We start from the raw sequence: 10,022 nt of genomic DNA on the forward strand, positions 1-10,022 counted from the left end.
TTCACACGTGAGTCACTTGGGAAAGCTGAAAGTTTCAGCCTTTAGTCATTTGTGTTGGCTTCTAAGACACCCCACTCCATGTGGCTAACCTATGTCTCACCATTTTTATTTTTTTTCCTCTTTTAATTTTAATTTTATCATTACTCTTGTTATAATCTAAAAATAATTATTAATTTATTATTGTTATTATTAATTATTATTATTATTATTGAGTGATATCTGGGATTTGGGCTTAATAAGTTTGACATATTAGTTGAAATATGAACTTATAATTATAAAATTCTTAAAAATTTATATGGATTTTGATGAATAACCTATAATATATAAAAAATAGCTATAACCTGAAATGGCATACCGAAATAGACTGGTACTGAAATATTCTGTTCCAATTGACAAACCGAAACGGGTTCCGAAATGGTAATTAGAACATTGGTCTTAGTTACACGTTTGGGCTCCATTTGCTGGCTGGTTTTCTGGATTTTGACATGTCGGCTGGATTGTTTTAGTTGGGCTTTGTCCTTGAGATTCTATTATCGGCTTGTACCTTTGATATGGCTCTTTGGGCTTTGCATAATGAACAGTTTTGCCATGAGTTTGTAATATATATGAGCTTTTATTATTGTAATGTAATTATAGAATAATTATTTTGATAATGTAATTTATAAATGTTTTCCATGGATTTGTAAAATACACATAATTGCCATAAGTTTTGAGTGTAATTTCTATGGGCTTAAGTATTAGTGACACATATTCATATTTTTCCATGGGCTTGATGTATATTTGCCGTGGGTATTGGAAAAATGAATAATGTTACATAAAATATATGGCTTTATAATATGGTATAAATATTTGCCATGGTTCATAATTGTCATGGACTTATGTATTTGCTGGGAGAATCAATTTTGCCAAAGCTTTGGGATTTGAGTAAGATATTATATTTTTGCCAAATAATTTTTGGGCTTTTTTGAAATGATTTTTTGCTAAAATAATACTTGGGCTTTCAATAAAAGTTTTTTCCAAGAATAGTACTTGGGCTTTTAATAAAATATTTCCAGGTGTAGACTTAAGCTTTGATAGTAGTTGTTGCTAGGTGTAAGTCTGAGCTTTTGTAGTGATTGCCAAGTGTAGGCTTGAGATTTTGTAGTAGTTGCCATGTTAGTCCATGTAGCAATGGACTTTTAATGGTGCCATGTAACATTGGGCTTTAATGTGTTTGTTGGGATTTTTGGGTTTTGCTAACAAGGTAAATTGATTTTGGATATGATGTATTTGTCATTTTTTTTGGGTTTTTCCAAAAAGATAAATAGCTTTGGCCTTATATAGAGATGGCTTAATTTTATGGCCCAATTTGGTAATGATATAAGGAATATTTGTGGGGGCCCAAAATAATTTATGAGACTTAAGTAGGTATTTTTGGTGAGTGGTTAAATGAAATTTAGACATGTGGCATGTGAGAAAATTTGTACCTACACAGTGGTCTTTTAGAGCTTTTATTTCTTCAAAGTTGGTGTCCCAGGAAAGTTCTCTATGTCTATAGGTTCTAACCTCATGCAATTTGGAGTTACGATTGTTGAGATATCACACTCGTAAGGGAGGTGAGTGGTGTAGAAATTTCTGTAGCACTTTTCTTGAGACATTAATTCCTCTTAATCCAGAGAAGATATCATCTAACCCTTTTTGTGGAAGGTAGCTAACCCATAATGCTTCAATAGGTGGTACGCACCGGTTATGGCTAGATTGGTATAGTTTATTCCTTGAAAACGCTCTAAAAACATCACTTTTACCTAAAAGTAATACTTTTTAATTAGGGTTTTGTTTTTGTTTTTTTTTTCTTAATATTTCATCCATTTTAATTCCTATTTTAGCTCGTGAACTATCTTTTTGAACGGAATTTCATGAACTTTAAGGTGGATACAAATTTTCTTTGATTGGATGGTTAGATAAAAAAGTCAACATTTTGACTAATCCCGATTAGGGTTAGTCAACGTTGGTCAAACTTAGCCAAAATAGGCAAGCTTGGGATTTTGAACTCTTGAATTATTAGAATGATTAATCTAAGTCCCGTCCGGAATAAAAAAGTTCTTTTTTTTTTTTCATGTAATTCCTCATTTTCTTACGTTTTAAAAGCATGGTTTTTGCTTTTTAAGGCTTGAACCAACATTTTGGCCTACTAATCGAGGTTGTAATTCCTCATTTTCCTTCATTCTTCCTTTTCTGGTTTTGCCCTTTCCTAACCTTGTTTTTGTGTAGTTGTTTGGATGTCTTCTAGGAATTAGATTTCTTCAAATTGAATATTGTTAGAAAGGTCTAGATGTCTGGTTTCTATAGGTTTTTCCCTCATTCAATTTGGAGCTATGGCTGCTAATATATTGCACACAGGGGGGAGGTGATGCAGTGTAGAAAATTGTGTAGTACTTGTCTTGGAAAATTAATTTTTCTTAATTTGGAAGTGATATTGTCAAGAACTTTTTTGAAGCGTAGATAATTCATCATATTTCAAGTTCGTTTAGGCCTTTTGCATCCATTGTGGCTGAATTTGTACAGTTTATTTCACAAAAACACCAAAAAAATGGCTTTTTAATCTGAAAAAGAATTGATAAGTATTTTATTCCGGCTTTTGATGTTTTCAAGATATTTCATACATTTCAACCTCGATTTGGGCTTGTGAATTGTTGTTTTAAAGGGTATTTCATGATATTTAAGATGGACACAAATTTATCATGATTGAATGGTTGCAGTTTTGGTCAAACTTTGTCTAGTCTCGTTTAGGGTTAGTCAATGATGGTTAAACTTAGCCAAATATGGAAAATTTGAGATTTTAAACTCTTGTACCATCAAAAGGATTTATCCAACATTATATTGGGATAAATATAATTATTTCATGTAATCCCTTATTTTTCCATGTTTAAAAACACAAAATTTGGCTTTTCATGGCTTAAATTGGTATTTTTGCATGCAAATGGAGGCTAGACAAAATATAGTATCAACAATATTTATGGGCATATAATATGTGTGAAGGAATACACCTTTTCCACATTTGTATACTAAATTTGATGGATTTAAGAAAAACCATCCTTTCATCTTGCTCATTTTGTACATCCTTAATCAATGTGGTGAGTGAAGGAGTATTTTTACCCTTAAATTGCACAATCAGTTATTGATTTTCCATGGGTGTAGGGTTTGTTCAAGATTGATCTTCCCACTCTATTATTTATATCCCAAATCAATATGATGAATGGAGGTGTATTTTTTCCCTTAAATTGGACAACCGTTTATTTATTTCCTATAGATATAAAAGTTTACTCAAGAAAGACCTAGATCCTCTAATTTAAATATTTCCATTAAATACTTGTCTTGTTGTGGATGCAAGTGACCACAACGTGGCTTATCGTGGAGAGTACGCCTCGGCTGAGTGGACCAAGGCAGAGGGTATGTAAATGGAGTTGCCACCTAGATTAGGTCTATGAACCATATGTATAAGTGCCACTTGTGGAGGGATTGATCTTACCAGAGCACGTGTTTGTAGTTTAGGTATGGGGATGGAAAAGTGTTATGCACTTGTGAGAGACCGCCAAAGTGCCTCTCAAAAAAGAGAGATTTTTAGAGTGCTTTTTAGGGCACCTCTCTTTTTGGGTAAGTGGTGTGGAGTCGCCACTTATTTTTTATACAAAAAAAATAAGAAAAACTAAATACAACTTTACATGACTAAAATGTTCCATTATCATTAATTGAATAAAAAAAAGTACAAACTTGATAAACTGAGTATTACAAGGCTTTGGGTCCTAGTTACAAACTACCAAAAAATTACATGGCTTTTTGTCCTAGTTATAATCTACCCAAAAATAAAAATAAAGACAAAGCATAGGTCTGCCTATCCAAAAGAACTAAATTTGGAGGCAAGGGTATGGAATGGGAAGGTGTTAGGCACCCATTCTGCCCAGACAAAGTCTGGTCTTCTAGACTTTTGTGACCAATATACCCTTTATGTATGACATGAATGATATGTTGCACACATGAAAAAAACTAAATCACACAAGTTTATTTATGAATGCATCCTCTTCTTTGTAAAAAAAAAAAAAAAAAAAAAATAGATTGGTGTTGTAAAAAAAATTGAATTTGGTTTAGAAAAATCAGATATGTTTTTGAGAACTTAAAAAGATTGGTTTTTTAAAGAGAAAAGTTTAGATCTGTGCTTATTAAAGAAAACAAAATCTTTTGATTTGAAAATATATTAGATTTGTTTTTTGAGAACTGAGAAAAAATGGTTTTTGATTTGTAAAAGATCAGATCTGTTTTGTAATAAAAAAAAAAAAAAATAGATTTGTGTATTGAAAAAAAATCAGATCCGTTTTTATATGTGTAAAAAAAAAATATGAAAATGATTTCTGGAGAAGAGGATTTCATCCATGAAATAAATTTATGCTATGTGTACTAAATAAAAAAAACACAACAAACACAACCATTCATGATCCTTTTTAAATTTTTTTTCAAAATCTGCTATGTTAAAAAAATTAGATCTTCATCTAATGTAGATCAGTTTTGAATTTGAAAAAGAAAAATGCTGATCTGCATCTAATGAAGATGTAGATCAGTTTTTAACTTGAGGAAAATTCAGATCTACATTTAAGGAAGATGCATATCCATTTTTGATTTAAGAAAAATTTAGATCTGTATCTAAGGAAGATGTAGATCCATTTTTTTTTAAAGAAAAATTCAGATCTGCATCTAATGAAGATGCATATCCGTTTTAGTTGAAAAAAAAAAAAAAGAATTGATAAAATGCAGATTTTGAAACTAAGCAAGAGATTATAACAATAAAAAAAAGAATCAAGAACATGTTTCAACAAAATAAATCAACAATTCATGATATGAATATTTGAAACAACTACACTACAATAAATAAACATACATCATCACAACAAAAGCAATATAAGAAAAAAGGGTTAATAAGAAACAACCTCTTGCATGGAGCACTCTTCTTCTTGAGAAGATATATTAGGGTTCAAAATTTATGCAATTATCTTTGAAACCTAAAAATCCTAGCTTGAGAATATCAGAATGGGGATTACAAATATAAGAAATTTAGGGGTATGAGAAAGTGTCTCTCTGAGAGCGTAAAAGAGTGTACTAAATTTTGAGATCCAGTCTTTATTTATAGAGGCTAGAATGCTTAAAAAATAAGCAATGATGAGTAGAATACGAATTAGGATGCGTCTTTCTGCGAAAAAGTCGAAAAGGATGTGCATTATTGTCACCCGAAGAGCGTTGGGCCAATGCCCTTAAGGGTGTCATTTGGAACTTTGAAAGTGTCATTCGGCACTCCAAAAGTGCCGGATGGTACTCTTGGATGCCAATCACAATTTCGTGTTCGGGTGCGTTTTGGACTCCCTTTTTTAGGGTTTCTTAAGTCGGGCCTTGCACTTAGATGTGTTTTCAATTCATATTCTTAGATTTTTATCTCTTTTTTGGATAATTCAGGTCTTTTCAGCAAAAAATATCTTGTAGATAAATGCTCTAAAATAAATCTTGATAAAGTTCAGATTATCCACAATTTTATTGTTACCAATTATTCTCTTTATTCCCATGCAAGCAATCCTATTTTTGACACTAACTATCAACCATTCACAAAATTATTTAATTAATTTTAATTCTTTAACCAATCAAAATTAATTTAAATTAATCATGCATGGTCGACTCTACTTAGACACAATGCATGCTGACTGTGTAAACTTGATCATGCGATATTTTTTTATTTGATGGTTTGATTTGGAAACCAGACATACCCTCGCGACCGTTAGAATTTGAAGATCATTTTTATAATATGCAATGAATGAATTAATGCATGTAATGCAATCATGATTTTTGGGGTACATGGATCGTCATTCTAGTCATCTTCCTTGATTAAATCATGGGTGCAAAATCTAGTGTCTACAACACCCAATCCCACCAGACTCGTGGGTCAGCCTTAACTCATTATATTCCATATCTTGATTCTATCAAAAGGTCCTTTAATAGTCTATCATATATACACAACACACTCTTGGTTTATCCTCTATAATATCATGTATCTAGCACACAACCTACCATTCATCTAAACATGACATATCATATCATATCACATGGCGTTTCATACACATCATCCTAGCATTCATATAGCACATGCAATATCAACACATACATATGCCTAGCATTTATCTAAGCATATACACACATTAACATAAACACATATCATTACATGCTATCATCCATTTCATCATATCATCATCAAGATATTATACACGTCACATGGTAATAACACCAACATGGTAGCAAGCATATCATTATGTACACATGGCATCAATCAAGCATATTCATCATGTTCATCAACAAATTCATCTTATTCATCAAGCATATCATGTTCATCATCAAAGAAGTATGCATGTTCATGTTATAATGCATGTCTTACCTTTACTTATCTCACTGCACCATAGCACTGTAGAACTTATGCATCATATGCATGTTCATATTATTCATCACACATAAAAACCCTAATCTTTAATCTAACGATCAAAGCATGTAAACATGTTATACTATTATTCTCCAATTAAAACATGTGAAAACTAGGTTACACAAATCCTAAATAAGCATTAAAATTAATTAAAACAAGAACATAAAATAACATTTAAATCTAGGTTTCTAGGCTTGAATATGCGTGCGCATGCATGTTCATAAGGGTACGTATGCATGCATGAGCATACGTGTGCATCCTTTCCTAAAAACATAGCAAGTAAGTAGCCAAACAACTACATCTAATCTAAACCTAATCTAACCTAGCATGCTTCTAAATACGAAGGCAATAAACTTAATCTTCAAAAAAAAAAAGAAAAAGATTAAAGCATTAAAAACAAGAAAGAAAAGAGAAGAAAAGACAAGATATGTACCTCAAACAAAGAGCTTTTAGTGGTTGATTTTAATTTCTTTCCTCGGTCAATCTGAAAGACACAGAAGCTAGAAGGTTAGTAAACTTTAACTAGAAGGTCTGGACTAGAAGAGGTCCCAACCAAGAAAACTTTAATTAGAGGTTGTTTTAGAATAAAAACTCCCTCATTGATTAATTATTTTCTAGTGAATTCGACGTGTTTTGGGAAAAGGGCCATGAAGACTTTTTATAGTGATTGGAGATGGGTGCATGGCTCTTCCCAACCGATGTGGGTTTAGCTCTACACACTTTTTACCATTAAAACTTTCATTATAGGGCATTCTGTAACTTTACATGCAAGCGCGGATGGTCTAAGTATGCATACACATGCTTTACACATGCGTGCGCATACTTAGGGTTCCTGTATGTTTTTATTTGACCAAAACATCCTCCAAGTTAAAGACTTTTTATAGTTAGGCCCTAGACTAGTCGTGGACCTTTCTAGTGATATCATTATTGGGAAATGGGGGTTCAAATCATAAGGGGTACAAAATGAGGTGTCTACACTTGTCTTTTATTTGCATATATATTGCTTTATGCCTTTAAACTCTTCGTTCTTAAATTTAGAATATCCATCTATCTATGGTGATATAAAAGTGTGTGTGTATATATATACACACACACTTAAATAAGTGCTTTATTTCCTTTATTGCATTCACTATAAGTATTTTATTTATTATTGCCATGCCCCAGACCCAAAAGGGTCCAAAGTATGAGGAAACTACAACCCAAATGTACCTGTAAATATTCTACAATTCAATCCAAAGAGTTTCTACTAGCATCAAGTAATTTTAATAATAATTTGGGTATATTCCAGAAAACTACCCTGAGGTTTGGGCTAATATCCAACCAGGTCCATGAGATTTCAAAATTGTCCACTTTAGTCCCTAAGGACAATTTTATCCTAATGGAGTTAAGTTCTGTTACTTATTTTTCTTTCTCCCTCTCATCCCTCTATTTCTCTCTTTCTCTCGTTCAACCTCTCCTCTCTTATCTGCCGTCTCTTCACAAATTTTCCAAATTTGTTTAGCCAAGTTAGGTCCTCCACACCACTCTTCACCGAGCCTAACACCGTAGCGACGTTCTTGAAGGCGATGGTTGGCGATGGTCTCCATAGAGCGTGGGTCTACAGTGGTTTATGGTGTGGTTGTGGGCTTTGTAGCGATGGTGGTGAGGTGGTGGTTGTGGTCTCAAGTAATGGATCTATGGGCTGAGTTCGATTTGCAGTGGGGGTGGTTGTGGGTTCCGATGGAGTGGTGGGTTTACTACAAGTTTTTTGGATTTAAGTTTTGTTGAAGGATTTGGGTTTTTTTGCTGTGGATTTGGCTGAGTTTTGTGGCCAATGGTGGTTGTTGGTTAAGATATGGTGGTGCCGTGGTGGGTTTGTTGGGTTTTTTTTGGATTTGGGTTTTGTTGCTGAGTGGTGGTTGTGGTTGGCTAAGGTGGTTGTTATGGCAGAGGATGACGATGATTGGACGAGGTTGATATGTGGTGAGGCTTGAGAGGGTAAGGAGATGGAGGCATTGGACATTGAAGGGCCTCTGCTCTCAACAAAAAAAAGTGAGGGTTTGCTGGGGTTTTTTGGATTTGGGTTTGTCTTTGCTCAGTTTGCATTTTCACAGAGGGAGAGAGAGAGAGAGAAAGATGAGCTAACAGAGGCTACCATGAAGAGAGAGAAGAGAGAAGCTAACAGAGGCTAATGGTGTTTAGGGACAAAATTGTCTTTAGGGATTAAAGTGGTCAATTTTGAAATCTCATGGACCTGGTTGGTATTAACCCAAACCTCAGGGTAGTTTTCTAGAATTTATCCTAATAAATTTCATTTAAAAGTGCTCCCAAAATAAGCATTCATTTGGATACCAATGAAAAATGAAAATTATTTCACTATTTAGCTTATTTTTGCTACTATTTATAGGCTCCATTGCATTTTTTGGTACTATTCATTGGCTCCATTGTATTATTTTAGCTAACTTTTACCTTTCTACAGTACTTTTAGCAATGAGTTTTTAGTTTCAGCAAAATAAGCGGTATCCAAACAGACCCTAATTCAAAACTCTATGATAATTACAAGGGTTATTGGTCACAAAAGAATGGAAGTCTGAATAATTATAATTACACATCGAACTTCAAGGATAAAGTTCATCACCACTATATGTTACAAAAGAGTGATTCAGTAGTTTCCTAACTATTGTTAGCCATAAAACCTGTCTTACAGGATCGATGCCTGCTCTAAAAAGTTTGGTGAAAGAATGGAATGAGATAGAGCCCAGTAAGTAGTATAATTAATAGGGGTGGGGAAAATGCAAGTTTCATTATGAAGAATAGTTAACAAAACATGCATAATTTGGAATTTTCATTTAATTTATGAAAAATCAATTTCATTAACAACATGACAAGAATGATAGAAATAATGTAGCACCAAGCTTCCCAAAATAACTACGAAACTATATATTAGTCAATGTTAGCCATAAAAATACCCAATACCATTTCAAAACTAGAAACCTCACCCAAGGCCACATGACAAGGTCGTCACATAGACGGGGTCATCACATAGACGGGTCGTCACATAGACAGGGTCGTCACATAGATGGGTTGTCACACAGATGGGATAATCACATATCACATAGACGGGTTAATCACCAATGTCATGGAACAAGGGCAAAACCACATCGAAAGCTCACAGGTTAATGTATTCAAAACACTCAATTCACTTCAAAGTAGTTTCATAAAATATTTCAATAACCAAATATCTACAATATTCTCAAAGTCCTCAAAACCATTTCTTGTCATAAATATATTGCATAAATTTCCCTAATAATACAGGTTAAGATAAAGCATCTTTAGTATTTCCAAATAATACCACAAATGATGAAATCCATTATCAAAGGAGTTCAAAGATGCTTTTCTTTTCCATGCCAAATATTCATGCATTTCCCCAAATGCAATATTAAAAATGATGCACTTTTCATATATAATCTTATATAGTTGGGTTACAACACGACTCTTTTTAGGAAAATATAGTTCCACAAATAATTTTCCAAAATGTGTTTAACCCAAAAACAAT

This window comes from Quercus lobata, chromosome 3 (genome assembly GCF_001633185.2).
Source record: "Quercus lobata isolate SW786 chromosome 3, ValleyOak3.0 Primary Assembly, whole genome shotgun sequence".
NCBI classification, from domain to species: Eukaryota; Viridiplantae; Streptophyta; class Magnoliopsida; order Fagales; family Fagaceae; genus Quercus; species Quercus lobata.